Below are 25,101 nucleotides of genomic sequence, written 5' to 3'. Positions count from 1 at the left end.
AGACTCCAGGTAAAGAGGTAAACTTTCACGTACATTTTCGGCTCATGCATTCTCACATAAATTTATGCATTATAATGCATCGAGAAGCTTGTCCTTGCTGCAGGATCTAGAGAGCCAAACCCCAAAAATACGTGCGGCAAAAACTGCAGTAAGTTTGACAAAATCTTATTGTCAAAGTGATATTTTAATTTTGTACCTAAACTGCAAAACATAATTATTTAATACGCAGACACACCATGGAATAATAAGCGGGAGTAAAAGACATACCTCCACTCTTCAGTAACAGAACATCCTTCTCTCACAACCGATAGAACAGCTGTTGGACTCGTACTTTACTATAACAGAGTGAGGACTGAGGGGAAGAACCGAAAGCGGTGCATTGCTTCTTACTAATGGGTATTGGAGGATGGGGAATTGCTGAGGAATGTAAGGGGTGTTGCGTGGCACGAATAGCTCAGGGCAGAGTCAAAAAGTGTTGCACTGAATTTGAGTCGCAGTGCATCTCGAAGTCTGACGGGTGAGTTTCGCTTAACAAGTCGATGGGCGAACAGGACAGGGACTAGGGGGAGGAAGCGAAAGAGTAGGGTGGGGAAAGTGACTCAGGAAGCCACGCTATCCACAATTAACACCATAAATTCAGTTTTATGCGTACATTAACTTTGCATAAATTGTCGGCAGTGTGTTCTACTTAATGTACTTTGGCTGCTTTAAAATTTCGAGGCGAATCTTCAGAACAAGATGACAAAAATTAATAAGTTAAACTACAACGATTTCATGTCCCTCGTTTTTAATTAAAGCGTTTTTAATCGTATTTTTCTTTGCGTTGTGTAGGAATCACGATGATTAAGTTGGTTTACATAAGAGATCTTGAATTTCCCTTGCATTGCTTGGAAGCCCAGCTTTTTATGGCACGGAAATGTCGTTTAGAATGCAAAGGTTTTCCCTTGCGAAGGGAAAGAAATTTTTCAATGTTGCTCATAGTGCAAAACCAATGTTGATACGCGAAACCAGAGTGGGGCGAGAACAGAATCTCAGGATATTCTCAACGCTAAAAGTTTTGCCTAGGACGTCTCATTATATCTGAATGCATACGTGTCAACGGGCTCAAAATTAAAATTTATGCAAACCCTAAAGCTTAGTTGCATTTCGTAGTTGCAAAAATTGCATGAAATCTTTGCTGGTTCGCTGGTTCAAGGTAACTTTTGGAATCGTGACATGATATATTAAAAAATAAACTTTGTTCTATTCCACACAGAATCTATTTTTTTTAACTCGACCAGTTTCAACCTTTTCAGGTCATTATCAAGAGGTGAACAAATAGATTTACAGACATATATTCGTATGTAGGGTCTCACAACCATTGAACGCGTGGAGGGGAGAACGGAGGTAGTTGGGAGATTGGGAAGCTATGGAAACGGGAGGGGGGAGGGGAAGGAAAGGTCATGAAAGGTGAGGTAACAGGCAGACAAAATATGGGTAATCGAAAACATATCTGACTATGGGGGTAGTGGTGGTGGGGGGACGGGCATTGAGAAGAAAAGTGAGGGATTAAAAAGGACTAAGTCATTTAACAGATCATTCGTGTATGTCATCAGATATGATAAAATTTCAAAGTTCTCTACAACTAGACAGACGAAGAATAAATACAGTCAAAGGAGTCAGTTTTCGGGAGGGTCGAGGAGAGAGGAGACAAGCGGGGGTGAGCGTCTGACGTGTGAGTTTCGCTTTACACGTCGTCGGGCGAACAGGACAGGGCCTAGGGGGAAGTAATGAAAGAGAGTGCGGAGGAGGAGGGTGGGGAAAGTGACTCAGGCTGCCACGCTGGCCACAATGAACGCCATAAATTCAGTTTTATGGGTGCGTTATCGTAGCACAAATTAGTTGCTTTGTGTTCCATTACATATACCCTGGCTATTTTTAAATTTGGAGTCGAATCTTCAGAACAAAATAAGATAAATTCGACATGTCGTTACAACGATAAATTGATTTAATGTCCCTCATGTTAAATCAAAAAATATTGAACTGTATGTTTTTTTTGCGTTTCTTAGAAATCACGATGAAAAGGCTGTTTTTATTCAGAGGCCTTGAATTTCCCTTGTATTGCTGGGAATACCAGCTTTTATGGCTCGGAATTATCGTTTAAATTGCAAAGGTTTTCACTGCGAAGGGAAAACTAATTTTACCGTTGTTACTCATAATACAAACGAAAGTTGATGCGCGCAATCAAAGTGGGGGTGATCACTGAATCTCAGTGTTTTCACAACCTTGAATTTTGAATGTAGGGCGTCTCACAACCCGGATGTATAAGTGTCAAATGGATGGTGTCAGACCAGGTTAAGTATCTGGGAGTTAGGATAAATTTAGTCCAAGTGTGGAGCACATACGCGATCAATACTTGTGGCATTTAGATTTCCCATGCTCTGAATGATTTTATTTAGCATATTAGCAGCTCAAACTTCATTATTCCTCCCTTTCTCAGGCCCAGAATCAAAGCCGCTAGTCACAAATGAGGACATATTTCGGCTCAGTCTCCCAGATTGCCAATCTTTACTCCAAGGAGAGGATATCGGTGGCTAAAGGCCAGTAGGGCGCGGATCACGACGATCGATTGTACTTCATTAGGTCGAAGTTCTCCTGGAACCAGCACAGAATTGAGAAGACGAACGGATGAGTGAAAAATTCTTATTCGTAACAGTCAATCTAAAATAGTCCTTTTTGACACCTAAATATATCATCTGAGCACTCACGTCATAATTATTTGTATATTCAAAGTTATTTATTCACATATGATTTTAACTATCTTGTATGTTGATCATGCATCACTATAATGCTTAAAATTTTGCCATGCTGGCAAAAAAATCAATAAATTTTGGAATCCCAAATACCTTTTTAAACATCAATGAAACATTCTTACTAATTTTCATGACGTGAGGCACGATATTGTGGAAGCTCTAAATATTAGTAAAATTAGACATTGCAATATTTCTACGACGAAACCCGTTGTGTCATAGTAAAACTCAGTGGAAATATTGCAATGTCTAATTTTACTAATACCTACTTTAATATTAGATGTTATATGCCATCTTACGCCCATTAGATACCATTTGGCTTTTTCTACTTCCTCTAACTAAATGGTCTGTACTCAATCAAATTAATGAGCTCATTGGTCGAGTGAAGGTATCATGATGAAATCTTCGGCCCCAGATAAATCACTTTACCCGGATTTTTTGATAGAATCAAAGTGAGTAGACCTCATTGTAATTTGAATAGGCGGGTTTATCTTGAGAGAGGAAACAGACCAGTATAATTTGGAAAAAGCTAATTTCAAATCTACCTTATTCGATAGAATATTTTCACAGTATTTTATGACGTCAAAGAGCAGGTTCAACCTGAAATGAAACCCCTGATGAAGTATTGCGTGCCAAGGAAAGCTACCACCTAACAATTGGCCGAATCAATGAGAGCTCATCGTGAGACTTTTTCGATCTCCAGACACATTCCATCGACCTATCCATTAATCTCTCATCTCAAAAAGCTTTGGAAAACGATTTTCCGCTGTTCACAGCCTTCTTAGCTCTCTATACACTACCAGCAGGCCTCCTCAATATGCAATTGGCTGGAAGTTTCAGAATACTAGCCGTTGACTTGTGCGAGCTCACTGAAAACCAAACGGACTGCATAGCGAAGGCCCAATTCCATCCCATAGAAGGCTGATTTCTGTTGCCACTTCGGTCGCATTTTAATCAGCTTTCAAAAATGTCCGCGGCGCGGTGATGAGTGCAATGCGATCCAATTTTTTCCCATATTTTTCAAATACGAGGAATATCATTGAAGAGTTATGAATTTGATAAACTTCGGTTTACATCCCTAATTATGCCTTAAATTGCCCCGTGAGACTCGGATCAATTTGTCCGCCAGCGACGCGAGTGGCGACTTCTGTAAACCCATTAAAATGCGAGGCGGGCAAAAACACATTAATGAGCCAACTTGAGACTGGTCCTCTTTTGTAATATTCGTGCTGGAAACTATTCGGCGAGCTTTGCAAAACATTTGACTGACGGTTATTTTTCATAATTTGTCGCACCGTAGGCGTACTCAAAGCTGTCCTGGTGATCCATGTTTACCCCAACCTGCTTGGTTAGCACTTGTCTGCATTGTGTGAGTAGAGTGTTTGTTAGCAGAAGCTCAAAAATAAAATATCGAGGGCATGAATCAGAATTTTTTTATTACAACTGCATGCAGGTGCTAATTATATATTAAATATATTTTATTATCTTTGAAATACTATTTATCTTTTAAGTACTTCTAGTTATCTTTTTCTTTTTTAAATGATTTTTTGAGCTGCAATGCATGTTATTTTGTAATTATTTGTTCTTTTTTAACATTTTAAATATGATAACCATATTCATCAACTAACTGTATTAAAACTAGAAGAAGGAAAGGTGTAGGAAATACTCAAAGAAGAGTGAGTTGATGAGGTAGTATATATTTGAATTGATTTTTAGTTGGGTGAAGAACTGATCAAGTATGGGGAGTTTATGGGCACTAGGACATCAGATTAATTTTTGAGAGGTTCAAAAGTATAGGAAAGGATTAGTTCTGGACAGCGGCGCCGACTTCATGGGCCCTGAAGGGGCCTGAGCCCCCTCAAAGATTCGTTATGTGTGTGAGGAAGAAATGTGTTAGACTTGTCGATTTTACCCGGAGTGTCCAAATATCGAGATTTGAGTTATCAGGGTTCTAATGTTGATCATATGACTCTTCTAAAATGCTTAAAAAACTTAAAACTCATCACCTATCAAATTTCCCGGGGCAAGTTCCCCGGTTTGGGCCCCCCCAATATTTTTTGTAAGTCGGCATCCCTGGTCCTGGAACATTTGTTGCTTTTTTAGGATTATTTTTCAGTGAATAAAGGTCTTGTAGCTTTTATTTTGGGTGTTCAGCGTTATAATTTAATTTTAGCCCTGTGGAAAAGTGGAGAGTTGGGGAGGAGTGTAAAAAAATCGCTTGAATTACCGTTAAAACTTAGGTGGAGCAGTAAATAAAATGATTTCGGAATGATAATTTACTGAATAGATAGACGCCAAGAAGTTTATGAGAGATTGCTCTTGGTCTTTCTTGTTCATGGCGACCAATCTCTTACATTTATTCATACAGAGACCTCTGGAGGTCGTATAATGCAACGTGTCCTGACTTACTGATTCATTCACCCATTGACGCACAGCCCAAACTACTCAAAATATACCGCCACGAAATATTCAAGATATATTCCGCGCGCTTAACATAGACGCTCTTGTAATGGATGCTTGCTGAAAATAATTGTTGGGGTTGTTTTAACCCCGTCAAAGTCAAATTGTCGACTCCAATTAGAATATCATAGAATCTCTCGTAGACCTTTTTTGTGTGGATATTTTAAGTTATTAAACACTATTTTTTGTTGGAAATCGATATCGTTGGATGGAAAAAGGAATACTTCTTATTTACATAATCTGATTCTTGGAAATAATCATTCGGGAGCTGACAAGTTAAATATAGCCACCGGCGCTCTTGATGCAATTTCCTGATGCAAAGCACTTCATGCACCCGTAATACTTGAACGTCTACCACTTATTAAAAATTTCTCAAAAACTTCATACACATTTCATTTAACAAATTAAATGGATCCAAAACCCTGAATTTGGCTGAATATCAGGCTAACTATGTTATAAAATGTTTCATTTGCACCAAAATCAACTCTTTCGTGTCATATCAGAGATCTATTAAGATTTCTAAGCTTTAAAAATGAAAAATCTTAACCCTATTATAGCCGCAGTAAACAAACCATTTACTCACTGGACAACAATAGCAGAGCATTAAGGTCTCCTAGCGACCGTTGCTAGGACTGCATCAGATCACAAAGCGGATGTTACTGCGGACGCTTCTGAGCTACCGTATGCTATCATAGGCAATTTTTGTAAGTAGCAATTTACATAGCTGACGTAAATAGTAATTAGACACGAAATGCAATTCCACATGAAGCAAGGAAAATAAGCCGCTAAATAAGCTAAATAAATACTACGGCAAAGACACAAAAGTGTGGTTGCTCGAGGACGATACGTTTACGACTTATTTTTCAGAGACTAAAACACTTAAGGTTGGGATTAAGGATGCGTATTTAGAATTTTTCTTGTTATAATCATCTTTATAGTTGTACAAACATAATGCTAATTTTATCGTGATTTTGAAGCGTATTCAACGCAGTGCACACATGCATGGATTAACTAACATTAAAATGTTAATTGTATCGTGATGTATTGTAAAATTGTATTCTAATATCGTAATTGTATTGTAGATGTTAATGTTAATTGTACCGTGATTTTGAAGCGTATTCAACGTAGTGCACACATGCATGGATTAACTAGCATTACAATTTTAAAGCATTCATGAATGAAAGAAAGAATGAACACGAAAATGAAACGTGCAGGCGCCCAACTTGTGCGAATTCTTGAACAGAAAATATCACCGGTTCTGATTTGGTTCACGCCTTCGTACGTGCTCCGTTCCGTTCCAACGAAATCGCTCATGCATTCACATACTAGCGCGTGAGCGTTAATACATCGTGTAACCAGTTCTTAAGGTGATATACACAAGGTGTCGACGGCGCGTCCTGCGTGAATCAATTATCCACGAACATCGTGAAATACGCTCACGTGATTTACATTCAAGTTCTTGAGTGAAAATAACGGTAATTATTTTCTTCTTTGTTTCCATATCGTCATCAATCTCCCTACCTTCCTCAAACATCGTGCACTTCCCACTTGCACTGTCACCACCATTTTTTTTCGATTCCCGTTTGATGCTAGGACTTTTCCAAGAGAGAAAATCGCTTTCCCAGCGATTTAGTCAACTTTCAGCAGAGGAGGCGACGTTAAGAAGTACAAAGAGCTCTCTATCCTGACCCGCGAGAGAGCGAAGAGCATTTTCCTTTCATCTCCTCAACCACACATTTCACAGAGTCAACTTCGACCACTCTTCACTCTCTCAAGACTCGATCAAATAGTCAGCCGCACCAAGCTCACTGCGCTTTCATTTTTTTAGTTTCATTTTTTTTTTTTTGAAGCTAGACTTCAGATGGCAGTAGGGAGCGATGTGAGGCAGATGTCATTGTTTTAATTGCATTATGGCTTATAGATGTTATTTTTATTGGTAAAATCTTGGTGAAAAACCAGCAATCCAGCAATCCTGCCGGGGGTTTAGAGGCAATGAAATTACCCCCAGTGAAACATTGGGGTAGGTATTCCAAGGCTCCTCCCTGTTCCTGGAACATTTGTTTAACTTAACCTCTAAAAACAGCATTTTAAGTTCTATCTAAGGCTAAAATTCAATTTAAAATTTTTATGTATTTGTTTTCATTATACTTTAATAAAGGTTTCGTACTTTTTTCGAAAAAAATGACCATCTGAGTTAGGGGGCAAGCTCCCCCGCACCCCCCAAAACTACGCCCATATCTATTGTGTAAAAAGCTGCTGTGAAGGAGGACATACTTTCCGGAGAGGAGGCTGAAAGTTTGTTCAAGACTAATGTAAGTGCCTCCTGGAATTCCACACTAACCGTATTGTAAAATATTATCTCCGTTGGTGATATTTTAATGCATCCGTTGCATAAATTTCATAATTTTACTGTTATATCAATTTGATTGGAAGTTCGTTCATTTCAACCAGTTAATTTGAGAACAGCGCATTTTAACACACTTACAATTAACACTTATGTCCATCTGACAAAGCCATAATTTTTACCTAAAATGGCCGTATTTATCTTCAGTTGGAAGCTAAAAATATTACAAAACCCCGTAATTTTTCATGTAATTCGTCTGTTGATACTTCCCGGTTGTTTAACTTTTGGCTGAGAAATTCTGACGTTGAATATTATAAAATGTTTGCGTGCTGAAAGACTGTTAGCCTTAAAAGTAGATGTGAATAAGGGTGGACATTTTTACACGAACATGAAGGTCTCAATCACAACATTATTCCGTCCGAGCGATAGCTCCAGCAATCGCTTCAATGATTACTCTGCTCCCGCATTAGCAGTAAAATACGTTTATTTGCTGACGACGCTGTCATCTATGGCGAAATTAGTGATCACTCTATGAAATTCTATCATCGGATTTAAACAACGTTCATTTGTGGAGCCAAGAGTGGGGACTCGAACTTAATCTGAGAAATTTTGCAGATTTCGTCAAATTTTAACCATGTTTATTCTGTGGATGGTATTAACATAAAGGCAACAGACGAATTGAAGTACATAGGTGTTACGATATACTCGAACCACTCGCGGGGAACACATCTAAGGAATATTTTTGGCATAGCCCTCAATAAATTAGGATTCGTCAAGCGTATTGAGGGAAGATTTTCGGATGAGAAAGGTGCTATTTCGTAATCGTCCGACCACACCTTGAATATGAAACAATGATATGGGATCCAGTGCATTAAGATTTCCGTCGCTGAAAGCAACGCTTTCACTGCTTCACGAGTGTGAAAACGGTCCGAAAACTGCATTCTGATAGTTAATGCATCCTTTGGTTTCAAAATTTAGATACCCTTGCTCTACCTAGTATGTTATACCCTTAAGTATGAGAAGAATGCTTGAGAGATGAAGCATTAGAGAAATACACAGGCATAGCAAAATCATTTGATATCTTAACTATACATTATTGGAATAAAAACGTTAATTAATACAGGATTTGACATTTTAAACATAATTTTTTCGGCATATACATGTTTTTCTTACAGCAAGTTTCGTTCATTTGTTGATTTGATTCAAAGATCGGTTTGATCTGCTGAGGCTAGAGCTCTCCCCGGACATACCCACAGGCGTACGAATGTTCGCATTTAGGGTAGCGGAGGTGAGTTCCTCCCTCTAGGCCACCTCGGGAGTTTGGCTTTGTGATATCCGACGGCTTCACACGGCCATTGAGACGTAGATCCTCCGAGCAACCAAACACTCAACCCTCTGGGCAAATGCACTCTTCGTATTGCATTATTATATTATCGATCTTTCACAGCTGACTTCTTTTCCATCAGTGTCCCGGCAAATAACGTCACGCGATTGAGAAATGAGTTTGAGCTTCATAAGAGCCAAGCGAAATAACTAGCGTATCTCACTTTGAGGTCCTATGATTAATTATACAATATAATTCGATCGAATATGAAATGTTATCATTTTCCGCAAATATAATTAATCTCTACCGATTTCGATAGTTTTTACCGATCTGTATCAAAATCATTCTAAAACTGAGCCATATTTGTCGACAATTACCAACCTCTTGTATCAATACGTTAAGAGTATAAGCACCACAGTTAGCCTCAAAACGCTCTTTATTCGTCAACCTATCACTTGCCCGACAGATCCGCGCGAAACTTCGCAAACTTATGTATTTTACGATGCATCACCATAAGAGTGAAATGAATCATTTTTTGCCGAGTTAATTTACTAGATAGGCAGTTTTAGCATACATTTTTAAATAGTTTGATATTGATTACATTAAATATCAATTATGAACATAAAAATCTTCTTCTAAGGAGATGATAATACGAATAAATGCGTAGACTATTGTATTGGCTTTGAATAACAAGCATTTTTTTATATTTTATCAAAAAAGGTCCATAATTTATGGCTGAAATTACAACTAAAATACAAGAATAAACAATAATAGTGTACCAGAGGTAAGGATGGTACACAACCAAAAGAGACCCTTGCAGTACCACACTTTAACAACTGCCATCACTTCATTTAGCGTCCGCATCCGTATTTCTTTCCAATGATAAACCTCTCCACATTTAAGTAAATTATAGTCGCCGTAAGGACTGAGCACGCTTCAAGAAGCCTCCTCTTTTTAATTTCATTTAAATTGCGCCCATAATGATGCTCTATTCTAGTTCCCTCACTCGTATTAATTCTAAGGAACGCTAGAAGAACTTCAAAAGTTGCCTTTGATCCTGAAGTGTAAGGGGAGGCACCGTGTCGCTCGTCTACATCTGCATTAACGGCCAGAATACTGCTTTCTTTCCCAAAGCAATCTTGCTCGAGTCCTTTAGTAATTACTACCGAAGATATATGAAAGCACAGAAAGCTAGACGGCCTCCCTAAGGAATAATAAAGCCCCTTTTCCCTAAGACCCTCTGCAAGAACGTATCTCCATCATTCTTTTGCAAGACAAAGCTTCAGTCATCCCAGGTAGAGCTATGGCGAGGGATTTGTATTGCGCATAGAATATAACTTCCGTTTCTCCCCTCTACCTCAAAAGGAATAGCATCTTCATTACTTTCACGTCACCGAAATGCTTTTTAAAAGTTCCAGAGACTGCCGTTGCCGTGCCTGTAGTTTTTCTAAGGTGAGAAACTAGAGACAGAGCGAATAATAAAATTTATCTCGCTGAGACAGAATTAGATCGTATCTTAAGATTACTAATTTCAATATAAAATTAATAAAAAGGAGATCCACTTGCGAGTCAGAATATCAGTTAAGGACTTCTCAATCGGGCAGTATAGATGTGAAATATAAAAACTTGGCTACAGTGATTTTATCCCATTACCCATGATTTCAGAGAAGATATTTAGGGGCCTTTGTAAGCAGAAATAGAGTTCAATTCATGAAAACAATAAATGAACAAAATTAGGCCACGCCTGATTGGGAAAATCTTTAAGAAATGTATAGAATGGGCTTGATTCAGACATGCAACTAGAGTAATGAGCACTTGGATAGTAAAAAAAAGCATTTAATCGAGGGAACTTAGAAACCTCCATGACAATGTAACTAATATCACGGCCAATTTAATTTATAAATAAGACGGGAGTTATTTTCAAAAATAGTTAGTAGTGTTGTATTAATAATTCGGAATACTAACCTCAATTAATAATTATTAATTAAGGTTAGTATTCCGAATTCAGTATTCCACCTTCCCATTAGTACAACACCTTACGTCAGACAAGGGCCATTTTACTACACCTATCTATCACATGAGAAATATGATGAATGGAATAAAAGAAGGAAAATTTGCCCTAGGAAAACCTAGAGGGCATGTTATATGTATAACTTAATAAATCTGATCCTAGAGGATTATTTATCAAAGAGAGCTTCAATCAAACAAGATGCGTTAAGAAATCCAAAATCATGTTATAATAAATATTCGTTCATAGTTGATGGGTGGACAAAGAACACCATAAGTGCCAACGAGGTCAAAATGTTCCTCTCATGGTTTATTGTAGATGTATTGGGGCAAGATTCTGTACGAACTGGGATCGTGCCTACATAAGAGAGAATATATTTTAGCATTTTTTCAAAATTGCTTTCATTCTATTTTTCATTTCAACGATTATGTTTCGCTGGCCCTTGCCAAGAGTTTATTAAATACAATTTTCTACTCACTTTCAATATGTATTCATAGTAAAAACCATATCGAATTTCCTTTAATTAAAAAGCCAAATTCTATGAACCAGTAGTGGATGTACTTCGGGATCTGAAGGATAGGGGTCACCTCAAAAATTGGCCTCAACCCTTAGCCTACGTCATTAAGGAAATAATATAAACCACATGAGATTTTGACTGGAGACACTCAAAGTGACGAACGATATTATCCTAATAAATGGGTCCCGGGAACCATTCTGGAGGCCGGCGCGTTCCCAAAAAATGTTCTGCTCCAGCAATTCAGACGAGGGCGACTTGATGATATTCCCGGAACCACATTCAACCCGGCGAAAAATTTTAAAAGCAAAAACGTTGGGTTGAGAATATCACCTCGTCCTCATCCTCTTGATGTTCACAGCCTGGCCTTTCAATTTCCATCCTGCTATCTATTTCATGCGCCACAAGAAAAGAGAGTTGATCGCCTGAAAATATGGGTCATGACCCCTCATGGCAGCAAAGCCAACCACCACCCCGGGCGCCACGAGGCGGTGTGCGAGTGTGGTGGTTTTGATGATCGCGCCAATTCATCACCTCGCGGCCGCTCCTAATCGCCTTTTCGCTCTCTCCCTCGTTAATTGGCCTTGCTAAGCACTAAATGAACATCACCCCCTGCCATTCGCTCTTCCTGCCTTCTCGCGACCAACCATTAACTTTCCGAACCACTCGCCTAATCTGTAGGATCAGTATGCCGCGATAAACCTGCAGTTATTTGCAAAAATAATTAATTCAGTATCATTTATAAAATCAATGGTTTCTGAGTTCACTTCGTGGAATCGTGACGTGATATTTTAAAGGGTAAACATTGTTATATTCATTTTTCTTGTATTCAGGTCATGATAGGAGGTGATCTTAACCTCTTATAATGACTTGGGTACAACAAATTTTGCTTTTTAATCTATCGTAGTATAATTATATTAGCTTTCAGGATTTTTGTTCCGGCCAAGACTAAAAGCTTCACTCAGTACTGTTAATAAAATTTACTTTTTAATCTATCGTAGTATTATTAATTTTACTTTCATGATTTTTGTCCCAGGCATGACTAAAAACTTCACTAGCATTTTTAATGAAGTTGTTGGTATAGCTATATCACAAATTATCAATGCTAACATACATACATAAGCGGAATTTTAGGACTTTTACATTCCATTTCCGAAAATTAAGTGCAACAATTATGTTGATTTATTTACAGCTAATAATTTAAGCTAGGCCTAATTCAGAGTAAATCACTTTCACTGAAGCTATTGGCTGATCAATAACCAAATGTATGTAACTATTCTTGAAATATTTCTGAAACTCATTTCTACGAATAGCTATGCCTTTTTTCACTTTCACTCAGTAAAAAATAACATTAAATTGGCCATTGATTAGCCAATAGCAACTCAAGCTTTCATTTAAAATCATTACCGTTTTATAATATATTTAACTACCTACGAAATGATGAATCATGTCAAATCCATTCAAGTACTTAAAATTAGGCGAAAAACATACCACAGTGGCACTATTTCCCCTATTGTTGTGACAACCAAAAAACATTTTTGAAAGTGAGGTTTCGCGCTGACATGGCGCAAGGAAGAAATAGATTCCACGAGCACAAGCAATCCGCGAATGATCGCTCTCAGAACAGCCACTGCTTAAAGGAGGGGTTTGTATTTACGGCACTGACAAGTTTTAATTGACTCAGATTCCAAATATGTTCTCACAGAAGTCTCAATAGGTCCCAAATTGTGGAGCTGTAATCAATTTTATTGACAGTGAAATGCCTTCTTGGAGCGAAGTCGACTTCCTATAAAAGAGGATCCCAAGGAAGAAGATGATGTTTAAGTACGGGTTTAAATTAAATAACACCTTCACCATTCAAGTCCCATTTCTATATCTTCAATATCTCTCATAAAAGCCGTTAACACAGGTATGAATCAAAGTTTAAAATTTCTTGATTGAAGCTTTCGCGGTTCATGGTGATTAAAAATAAGAGATAGTCATACGGGTGTATGCCGCGTGTCGTGATGGAGATGGCCCCGACGTTTCGCGACCGAATGCTGACTAAACTGACCAACGGCCGACTAAAAAATGGCAGCAATAACAAAATCCCAGCACCATTCCCTTGAAGAAGTGACCAGCAGTCGGTCGCGAAACGTCGGGGCAATCTCCAGTACAACACGCGGCATACACCCGTATGTGACTTATTTTTATCAAAGTTTAAAATATTTAATTTTTATTTGATTTAGTTGTCCAATTAGTTAAATCTACTTATAATAATGTACTGAAAAACTATTTCGTACCTATTAATAATTATGTTGCGAAGGTATATTTGATTGCTGATTATAAAGGAAAGTGACTAACAACAAATGAGAGAACTATTACGTGGCAATTGGCAGGAACTCTTCTTACCTAAGGCAATAAGTCTATTCGTACTCTGGATTATAACAAAATGGCCGAAAAAATATTTTTCAAAATAATCATTTTCGCTACAGAAAGGTTAAAAGTTATAAAATCCGTGATTTGGCGGGATGGAAGGCATTATCTGAGAGGCGAATCAGAGAAGACGACCGGTTGCATTGCCACGTGATGAAGGAGGAGTTGTGCTTTACACTGAGGAAAGATTTGCAGACTTAGAAGTCATTCTGATTTGGTCAATCAATGAGGAGATAGTGGAAATTCGTAAAGATAGGAAGGCGAATCAGAGGAGGAGAAAAGTGAGGTTGGAAAGACTGCAAAGAAATGCAGGAGGAATTAATAAGTGCAAGGGATGGTAATAAATGGCAAATCACTGTAGACTTTTAAGCCTAAATATTCCCGTATTTATGCTTCAAAAGCTCCGCTAATATTTCAACGCATTTATTTTCATTTCCTAGTTAAGGAGAGAGCGCTACAGATAAATACACAAGCCACTAAAGGAATTACCCTTGAGCGCCTGACTTTATTTATTAATAAAAAACACCCATGCCATAAAATCTTGTCTCTGGCAGACATCATCTTTCCATGCTTCTTCGTCCACAAAACTTAAAACGAAATGAAAGTCCTAATTTCTGGTTCCAATGCAAATAATAATGAATAAAATTTCCTTAACTTCAAAGAGATTTAAAATACCTTCTTCCGCTGGCTGGACCCGAAACTGGACTTTGGATGGGGGAGTTCTTTTTTTATAAGGAGAACTCTTCCCTGGAATGGTATTAAAGACGAGGAGGGTATTTATAAAAAATGAAAACATTGCGTTTGGGCAGTAGCCTCGTGAATTATGAAAAAATGTCTTTCTTTGAAAAGGCAACGCTTTGAAGAAGAGGGCAACTTTTTCGCGTTTTTTTTAATATTGGCCCTCGAAATTCCCTTGCCACGTCCCAACCCTCATATCCACAGCTCCCTCTTTGCTCCCCCCCCCCCCATCTCCACCCCCAAACACCCTCGCTGCAAAAGAAATCTCGCCTCTTCCCCCCTCCCTCCGTCCCACCCCCACCATAATCCCCAGAATACTCCGCCCTCTCGTTTTAATTCCTCATAACTCGAATAAACAGACGTGCATGGAGGGACGAAAGCAGGAGGGGGGCAGAGAAGGGGTGGTTGGGGGTTAAATGGACCAACGTCCACCCCCTCCGCTTGCATCTTCTTTAAATGTTTTGCCGTCCTCAACTTTTCTGGGAGACTAAGATATGGCCAAATATGGTTACCACAGTTGACCCTATTACTACCAAAATTTCACACACTACCGATCTTCAAAAATCTTTTAGTTAAGCTGCCTCTCTAACATGGAGCCACTTCCCCAAATTAATCGAAGAGTCACTCCAACAATTCCAAATAAAATATATATTCCAATCTAACCAATCCCCTCAAACGTCTCGTTTCCCTTTTATTGGGCGCATATTTCTTTGTCGTTCTATACGATTTCTTCCATGCTCATAAACAACTGTGTCCTTTTTTCCATTCCAATGATCTAATGTTATGTGTGAGAGGTTGAAATTTTATGCTTTGGAAATTATTGAGCTAAAACACGACTATTTTCTGAGTTCAAATCAGATGTAAATTCCGTTAACAATAAATTTCCATTTTTACAGTTATCCTCCGCCCAAATATCCTCTTTCTTCTCGTCCCCTCTCATCTTTATCACTACTTTTTCTATCGACCACATTCCTTTTTCTCAACAATTTCCACACCTTCTCCCTTCTCTATTCTGGGCAGTCAAAGAAAGATATTTGCGCCCTCACGTGTCATTCTCGCGATATTTTATTCCCTCGAACCATCTAGCTCCTCCACTTCAGTCCAGCCGTTCTTTCACGGTGGAAAGTAAGAGTGGCCAATAAATCATGAGAATCCATTCAGTGGGAATAAGATGACTGCTCACCTTTTTACTTGCTGACCTGCGGACGGATTCTCTTCGCCGACTTCCTTCCTTCCTCGCTGGAGAGCTCACTTTTGCGCGAGCCACATAAATTCAATTGCAAAAATGAAGCTAAATGAGTTATGATGTGCTCTCTAGCATTAGATTTAGGCACCTATATAAATTACTAGGAGCAATTTATATTTTTAGATAAGCCACAATATGATACCTACTCCCTTTGTACGGGAAAATAGTTGACCAAGAAATATTTTTAAGATACCAGTACGATTTCCATAATATATAGATTGAGATTCAAACTTAATGGCAGAAAATATCCTTAACCTCGAATATAAAAAGAAAGACTTCTGTGACTTCCCATATCATTTTTCCCCCAAAAAAGTTATGAGGTTATAAAATTAAAATAACAGAATATACGGAAATAATTTGTAGACACGAAGAAGAAATCATCAAAAGTAACGATAAGTAAAGAGATGTCTTGCAATATTCAACATCGATAAATGTTATCAAACTGTAAATATGCTAGAATTACGAAAATATTTATTGTATAACGAAAAAGGATAGAAATTGTAATAGCTTGGCGCCATAAATTTGAAGGGCTAGCTTGAAGCTCATAAGCTTTCTACGCTAAGACGATCAGATATCATCTTAATGTCATAGTCACCAACACAACATTCATCTAGCGGAATATCTTGGTAAGATTATGCGCAAGAAAATGCAAATATTTCAGGAAGAAAGAAAACAAAATGTCATTACACAATTGTAAAATATTAAGTGGCAACATTAATTTAGTCCTCTGTTAACAGGAGACTTTCAAAAAGCCTATTTTGTTGCAAGCTAAATGATCCATACGCTATAAAGGTAATAAAAGCAAATATTATAAACAAACTCATTAGTGTGGAAAATAATAATTTCTTTCCTGAGGCGGCACACCAGTTTGATTTTACATTCGATTCCTGACGATCACGATGAAATTGATTCGGCGCACCACTTTTTATTCTCTCCTTGAGCTGTTTCGTGTTCCTTCTCGTTAAGACGTTCACTCCCCTTGAGCACTTGCATTTAAGGGGCCGACAACGCCCTCCTCCTCAACCACTGATCCCTCTCATTCGTTCAGCCTCCCCTTTCAGCGACTTGTTCTTTTTAAATTACTCCTTCCATCCTCCCTTCTCCTGCGATTTATCCCTCTTCTTATTCACCTCCTCATCCCTTCTTTCTCACCCATCCCTCCTTAGGAAACCCTTGCAGTAAACCCCTGGCTTTATAACACTTCCCTCCCTCGACCACCTACTCAGGGTTTCAAAGTCCCCAATCCATGATTTCTTTCTCATCGTCCCTTTCACCGCGAATTTTCTCCTTAATTTCTTTGGTATTACGTACATTTTTTATGATCGGCTGATGTCTTTCAATCATAGTTGCTTGTTTAATTATTGCATCACTTGTTTTTTATTGTGTTGTATCGGCAATGCACGCAATCATTTCATGCTACTAATTATATTTATGTAAATTCTTAGAAATTGGAAGATTTCTTGTAATTACTGTTATTTGATGAATTACTGTATTAATTTTTATTATTGTTTTGTATTGGAAATTCATGTAATAATTCGAAGTTAGTGATTGGAACTATTATTTCATAATTAGTACTTGTTTTAAATAAAGGAATTTTGCTTCAATATGGTTTTAAAATATTTTTCCTGAAGTCACTATTTTGTTAATTTAAAATTAATTAAAGATAAATTAATTAGTATTATAATAATATATAATAATTAGTATTTGTTATGTATTTTGAGTACCGCAGGACTTGTGGCTCTGGGATGGTAAAGCTCTCTATCTATTTCGCTTACCCCTCCTTTCACTTTGGCTGCACCCCCCACACTCCCCTTCCTACCGCTGCTTCCCTTTCTCTGCGCCCACAAGAAACCCTGGCAACTGATTTACGGCAAGTAGGTGTCACTAACGAGAGCGGAAATTCGCTTTCAGACTCCTTCTTCCCTTTACACCCCCTGCCCATTCCCCTTGTCTCCGAAATGTTTTTCCTTTCTCTCCGCTTCCCCATCCCTTCACGCGCCACGACCACCGCGGGCCTCAGAGCAGTTGCTGCATTAGTTGGCTAATACAAATAGAACTGCAGCAAATGCAAAACAATTATCGAAATCCAACCAAACTCAATTGGAAATTCAATTTGTAGCAAAACATTCGTCGGGCATTCAAAACGAATTTTAAAATGCTCTCAGGGAACAGCTAAGCTTCTCGATAAACTCTTTTTGCTGCATATTTGTAGAAAATTTCTAAATTTTTACCTCTAAATAGAAGTACACATTTGCCACAATAATCAAATAATGGCCGTTTTACAATACTCACCATAATTTCTTTCTCTTTTACCATTTCAATGAACGTTCCACAAAACAATCAATATCAATATTCCACAAAACATTTTATACAGAAGATAATCCCAAGCATGGTGAAAGATCCAGGGTAAAAATATTGTTAGTCAAAATAATTTCAAGCTGCTAGTAGAAAAGTAAAATAAAATTTGGATTAAATTTTGAGGAGCTATGAGAGCGATTAAATTTTCAGTGGATACGTCAGTAAAGCCTACGATCTTTCACTCCACTAATGGTTAATGAATGCTATGAATTATTTTATTGTTATTATATATTATATTATTTAACATTATATTATAACTGCGTGTGAAAAAATGTCGCTTTGTAGCTTTCAAGCTAAAATTACGACGTTGTGCAAAGCTGTTATTATCACCTAATGTGAAAGTAGGAGCAGTGGCAAACTGCTGGACCCTGGAAGAACATTTTCTGGGTTCTCCAATATTTTTCTCCCTCTTACTGCAGCCCTTAAACATCTTCAGCTGCTCCTTTCACTTTTCCTTGCCATTAAATACCCCCTCCCGCAAAACGCGATATTTCTGCTCGCTAATTTATAGCACCTTTGCATTTTTGCGATGAAAGATAAACTTAAATACAATATTCGAAAGTCATGGAATTGATATCTAGCCCAAAATTTTTGAATGTTACCGAATGTTCGGTAGATTTAAAAAGGGTATATTTCCAACTGTGCGGAGCATTTAATCTCATCTACCTGGATGACGTTTGATTGCTGTATCGAAATTCAAACTAAAATCGGTAACCCTACACAATTCAGTGTGCTGAAATATATTTCTAAACTAGGTTCCTTTCACAAGCTTTGACTAAAATGGTATTTAATTTGTTTCTCAAAACTTCTTAAGTAGCTGTACTAATAAGTGTACTTCATAAGTAACTCTGAAATGGAGGAAAACTTAAAACTAACAACAATGGACGCGAAAGATATTTAGAGTAAAGAATTTTACCATCAAACTATGACCTTTTATGCTTTCCATCCTTTTTATTACTATTCCAACGTCATCTGCAAACTCGTTTTTTAAATATTCAATAAAAAACGGAAGAGAAATAATAATCGGTAAATTAAAATTAATGATATTTATCGCGATGTACGATCAGATAAGTGCCGAAATCTTGGTCTGTCCGTGGAGTAAATAATTGTGGAAATTTTATTGAAAGCAACCAAGACATATCACTGCAGCACTAAGGGCGATGGGAGTGCCAAAATATTACATTAAATATGGCAAATAATCCGCTGCTTCACTCGTGAAAGACTCGTGGCCGGAACGCAAGAATGTTATTCACTTCTCTTACATCAATAGAGCGCTTAATAGGACACTTCAATACAGACCAATCGGTCACATTTTTACCTTTTTTCATGAAACATTACTTGACTTAACATTGGAACTTTGTTATTATTAAATCAGTATTCCTTTCAACCATATCTCACCAGTCTCGCTTACTTTTTTTTACACATTACATGAGTAATCCTCCGCTTTCCTTAAAATTAAAATTAAATCCGCCTCCTTAAAATTTTCAGGTTTTATGAAATAGATCCCTTTCATCATTACTTCTATGGTACTTCAAATAGAAAAATTCCACAACCGAGGAAATCAAATTTGGGGCACAGTCAAATGTGGCTAAGGTTTTACTGTAAAAGTGGAAAATTACAATATGAGTTGCAGGCAATGTCGCGAGAAGGAAAGAAAAACAGAAACAGAGCGACAACGAGGCTTCCTCTCACACTCACAATCACTCACGATTCAACCCGAATGTTGGATTAGATAGGTTAGGTTAAAGCTCACCCCAGGCTAACCCACAGCCGTGTGAGTATCACAAATTTATGGTGGTGGAGCCAAATAATTCCCCGAGTAACCCGCGGCTCTTATTTTGAGTGTCCGAAGGCTTCAAGCGGGATTAGAACCCGGACCCCTTCCGTCAGTAGCCAAGTGCTTCCTCTACACAGGCTGGAGAAAAATTGTGCAACGAAATTTAAACCGTGATTAGCCGATGCCAGTAATAACGATAATTACTATCGTTGTTCGAAAAAACGCACTAATTTTTATCTACTGAAACTTTGAGCCAAGCGCTCTTATTGGCCGTGAAGTTTGCCCTGTTGCCGGAAGCTATGGACAAAGGCAACGGCAAATGTAGATAAAGCATTCGAAGTCATGAGTTGTCCATAGCATCCGGAAACAAAGCAAACTCCCGGCCAATGGGATCGCTTGGATCAAAGTTCCTTTAGTTTAAAAATGGAGCGATTTTGACCTAAATATCATGGGTAATTTTGGTTCTCACCGGCATCAGCTATCCAGGGTTAAATTGAGGACGTAACTTTTTCTCCACCCAGTATCATTTAAATATTTTATGACAACTATCTTACATTTCTGCCAAGTTACAGCTCTCGAGTACTCGTATATGTTCGGCGGAAAAGTCATCGACGCTGGGATCGTATTTTTTCCCCTCCAGTCACCATTCCTCCCAGCAGCCGCTTCTCCCCTTTTTCCCTCCCTCTTTATTTCCCTCTGCTTCTTTCTCCCACACACACACACTCGCTGGCCTCTCGTAATGTGCGATATTTCTGCCCTTTTGAATGGCCGCTTCCTCTCTCTTCCTTGCTCTCCACATAAACTGTCGCCATTTCAATTCACCCTTATTCTTTACGCTGCAGTCGGGTGACTGCAAGTAGCAAAGAGTGAAAGTACCCCCACAGCCCATTCAATTTCATTCCTGAATAATTCATCGTTCCCCTGAACTCAATAGGGGATTGCGTCATAACGGCCGAGTTTACTTGTCCCATTAGGAGATTTGTCAAGCCGAGAATCGACCTTTACCACGCAATGCGAGCCTTTCCATTCTTTTGGATGCCTCTCTCGCGGGGACAAAAAATAGTGTCCTTCAAAATCCATTATTTTTCAGCATATGTATCCTTGAAAAAAAATCCTTCCTAGTGTAAGCGCTGTCTACATGTGCATACTACCCCCGCAAGACACCTCAATAAGCGTGTGGCGGGGGTGTCAGGCCACCAGCCGTACAGCAGCCACTGACTGTCATCTTTAAAGGGCACAAAGGGAAGATAAACGTGCTTTTCCCACAATGGTGTACCTCATTAAAAGATACAACATTTTATTTTACAATACATTACAAATGATATCAATGTTTGACTTAACAGAACGAACTCCTTGTGGTCGCCTCTGTGATAGCTTGCAGGCCTCTAGCTAACCCATCCCAGCCTTTCAACTCTCAACACTAGACATACACTATATGTTTTTAAAGGAGAAAATGCTCTAAACTTTAATTAATGAGTGTCTTTTTCATCCCTTTATCAAACGATAACCTTGGCACAAAGGCCCTTAAACTTAGGGACCCTTTATAGATTCACACGATACCAGTTTTCACTCAATAATATACACATTTCCCAATAATTTACTTCATTAACTTTTCTTATCAGTAATTTAAAAGTAAAAAAGAAGATATACGTGAAAAAATTGATGTGTAACAGAAAATGTGTAACTCTGGTTATTCGAAAAGGAGGTCTGTTAGAAAAGGTGAGGAATTCCGTCAAATGTTTTTCTTCCATTCCATTCCAGTCGTCAATGCTGCGACTTGATCATTTTTACAGAGGACAATGTAAGACACTTTAATAATTTAGGAATGATCGTCTCTCAAAAATGCGTATCACCACCGCGGAATGTGTATAATTTTAGTCATCCTACACCGTTTTCACAAATCCATGGTTTACTATGGCCTAATTAGCCCCTATATTCACACGCAGAGTAGACTGTACCATTCATGCGTGAGCCAAAGCTCCATTGCTGATGAGAGCAGCGTTTGAAGTACAATAACGTAAAAGTTTAAAGAAAAGTCTGGTGAGGCCTGTTCTGTTAAGTAGCTTATTAAAGATGGTGAAAACGTGGACGTTGAGGAAGGAGAAAGAAAATAGGCTAGAAGTGTTGTAAATGTGGGTTTGAAGATGAATGGAGAAGGTGAAGTGGACGGAGAGGAGGAGGAATGAAGAAGTGCTGGACATGGTGGGTAAGGAGAGGCAGCTTATAAATGAGCTACGGTGGAGACATATGGTATGGATGGAGCGAGTACTGAACGGGGTTGGAGTGTAAAAAAACCGTACTCTAGGGAAGAATGTTGGTAGACGAGGAAGAAGGAGGAAGAGATTAGGATTTATAAATATAAAGAAAGGAAAGAGGTCTTGTTGTGATCTTACGAGGGAGTTGTACCGTGAGAGGAGAGACGACGGGAACAATTCGCAAGCACCCCAAGCAAACCCACCTTGATCGCTGGAAAACCATGATACTGAATGCTCCATTTTGGGTGGTGATAGCCGTAGTTATTAGTACGACGCAATTTTATTTTAAAGTGCCGGCATAATTGCTTTATGACATAAGGGAATGACTAATCAAAATATAAAATTATTTGCTGCGCCAGGTTCGAATGTGTTCCATTTTATAATGAAAACTTTTCAAATTAAAAATTACCTTAGTAGCTATGTACGGAAGGGCTACAGAAGGTACATATTCCGCTTGGAAAAAAAACATTTCAAACTATTCGGATATTACCCCATGGTTTTGTATTGGATGGATGTAGCAATAGATGGCACAAATCGTGCCATGGTCACAATGTTATAAGTAATTAGCACGCCTATTTTAAATTCCACACCTCCTTAGTAACTTTTTTAAATTTATCTAGCGAAGTAAACAATTTTTGTAAAGGGAAATAAAAATCAATTCATATAAGTTCTGCTGAGAGCTTTAATGGAATAGAAAATATACACTATCTGAATTAGCCTCTTTATGGGCCTAGATTATTAAGATCATCAAAGAACACTATCATATCACTAATTTTCTTGTGTTTTAAAGTTAATTGCAACTTGCAAAAACTTCAGGTTTTTTAAAATTAATTAGAGCAGCAAAAACCGATATTTTGTAAACAAAATTGAGAAGTAACTTAGCAATAGAAACTAGCGTTTAGTGTCACAAAGATTGACTACAGTATAGGAAAATGAAAAATTTGACGTCCCAATTTCAACAAAAACATTTACCAACTTGAACACAAAAATACTTTCAACCTTTCAAATTGTATCGCATTGAGCACTGAGGACAAAATTAAAAAATACTGAAGAATGCAGTTAATCAATTTCCACCAATATATGGGTATACCTACAGTATGATATATCGCTCGCAACTTATGGAAGTTTACATATTTAAATCGACGAGAAAATTGCAAATTAATGTCACCAATCGCGTGGGTATTTCGCAACACGAATTTCCTTCTTTGCAGAAATAGTCATTTATACCGCATGCAATTATCACAATTATAAAATGGTCCCAGTTCATTAAGAAGAATTCTTATATTCAGCATCGATGCAAATCGCTCTAGGATATTCCACCCATTTTCACAGACCCTCATTACCGAAATTACAGAATTTGGTACCTTCATGTATCTTCATTAATCAAAGCCCTGGATCTTTTTTACGGTCTATGAAAAATTTCTCAGGCAAGAAAGGGAAGGCCTCGTTCGCTCTTTCCGATAGTTTTACCGCTTGTTTCGCAAAAATCCCACTTATGGGGAAAATTTTTCTATCCATTTATCTCCCCCGAGATATCTGGAAGAGATTTTTTTCTATGCCATTTAAATCCTTTATTTTTTTCCCTCCGCTTCTCGCATGAAATATAAGCTCCTTCCAAAGAGGATTTTCTCCGAATGGATTAGCATAGTACATTCTCAGCACGATGCTAATGGAATTATCACGCAAAGATTACCGTGCGCCCGCCCCGAAAAAGATTCTTAAATCATTCCACTCGAGAACATTTGTTTTCTCGTTAAACATGTCAGGATCGCCTGAAATTTTAATCATGATGGAGGACTTCGGGAAAATTCGGCGTTTTTCACTGACTATGGCCGACTAATTAATCAGGGTAACACTTCATGACTATCCACCAGCATTGAGAAACGTTAATTTTTAATTGGCTATTGGGGCACGCTAGAGATAACCTTCAGGCCTCATTAAAGAGAAGAAAAATACTTCGATAGGCTGCATTCTAAATCTATTACTAAGATGGCGAATTTAAAGCAGTCGCTTTACTTAATAGGCGAAAAAACACAATTGGCTCCATCCGCACTCATTACAATCTAAAACAAAACCATTGAACTTTTTCAAAATCTCTTCCAAATAGTTTAAAATACTAGTGCCTACCAAGTGGAACATATTTTTATGACGTACCCAAAAATAGAAACTTCGGTAGATACTTCGATTTACCACTTAGCTTGATTCCATAAATTGGAGCATATTTATTTGCATTGGAGCAGTAACGTATGAATTAATTTGATCAGTCATTGTCTTAATGCATCCGTAATATGGGTTATATTTCCAATGACAATATCAAATGTAGTTAACAATTAATTTTAATGCTCATAAATATTCACTTGCTTTAATCGTATGTGAGAAACAAAATATAAACAACGAATGGTAATTTCCACACTTTTATGAACAACTCCACTACCGACCATGGTTTTGACAGTGGACGTCGATATCAAGGTGATGAAACAGGCTCTCTCTCTCATGTATTTACACCTGAGCCAAGGTAGGAGGTGGGGGTGTATGGAAGTGGGCGTGAGGGGAGTGGGAGGGGGAACAGTTTGGGTGAACATAACAATGAAGGCCGATGACATAAAACAGGCAACAAAGTGGCCTGTGGGTGAAGGTCAAGGTTTTTTCGTCAAAGAGAGACTTAAAGTTAACAATGGTGACTCCGTTTAGAATAAAACATCATTACAAAGTCGATCTAAGCTATTGACAATTTAAAATATTTCAATATCATCTAATTTAAGCCCTTTGTAATTGCAATGTAAGATATCTAGGAAAAATAACTGCACAGGAATAAATGATTGGCAAAACAAGATTTACCGTCATTGTGTATAAAAAAATCTTGTATATTCCTT

This window comes from Ischnura elegans, chromosome 5 (assembly GCF_921293095.1).
Source record: "Ischnura elegans chromosome 5, ioIscEleg1.1, whole genome shotgun sequence".
NCBI classification, from domain to species: Eukaryota; Metazoa; Arthropoda; class Insecta; order Odonata; family Coenagrionidae; genus Ischnura; species Ischnura elegans.
This window is presented reverse-complemented; position numbering follows the sequence as displayed.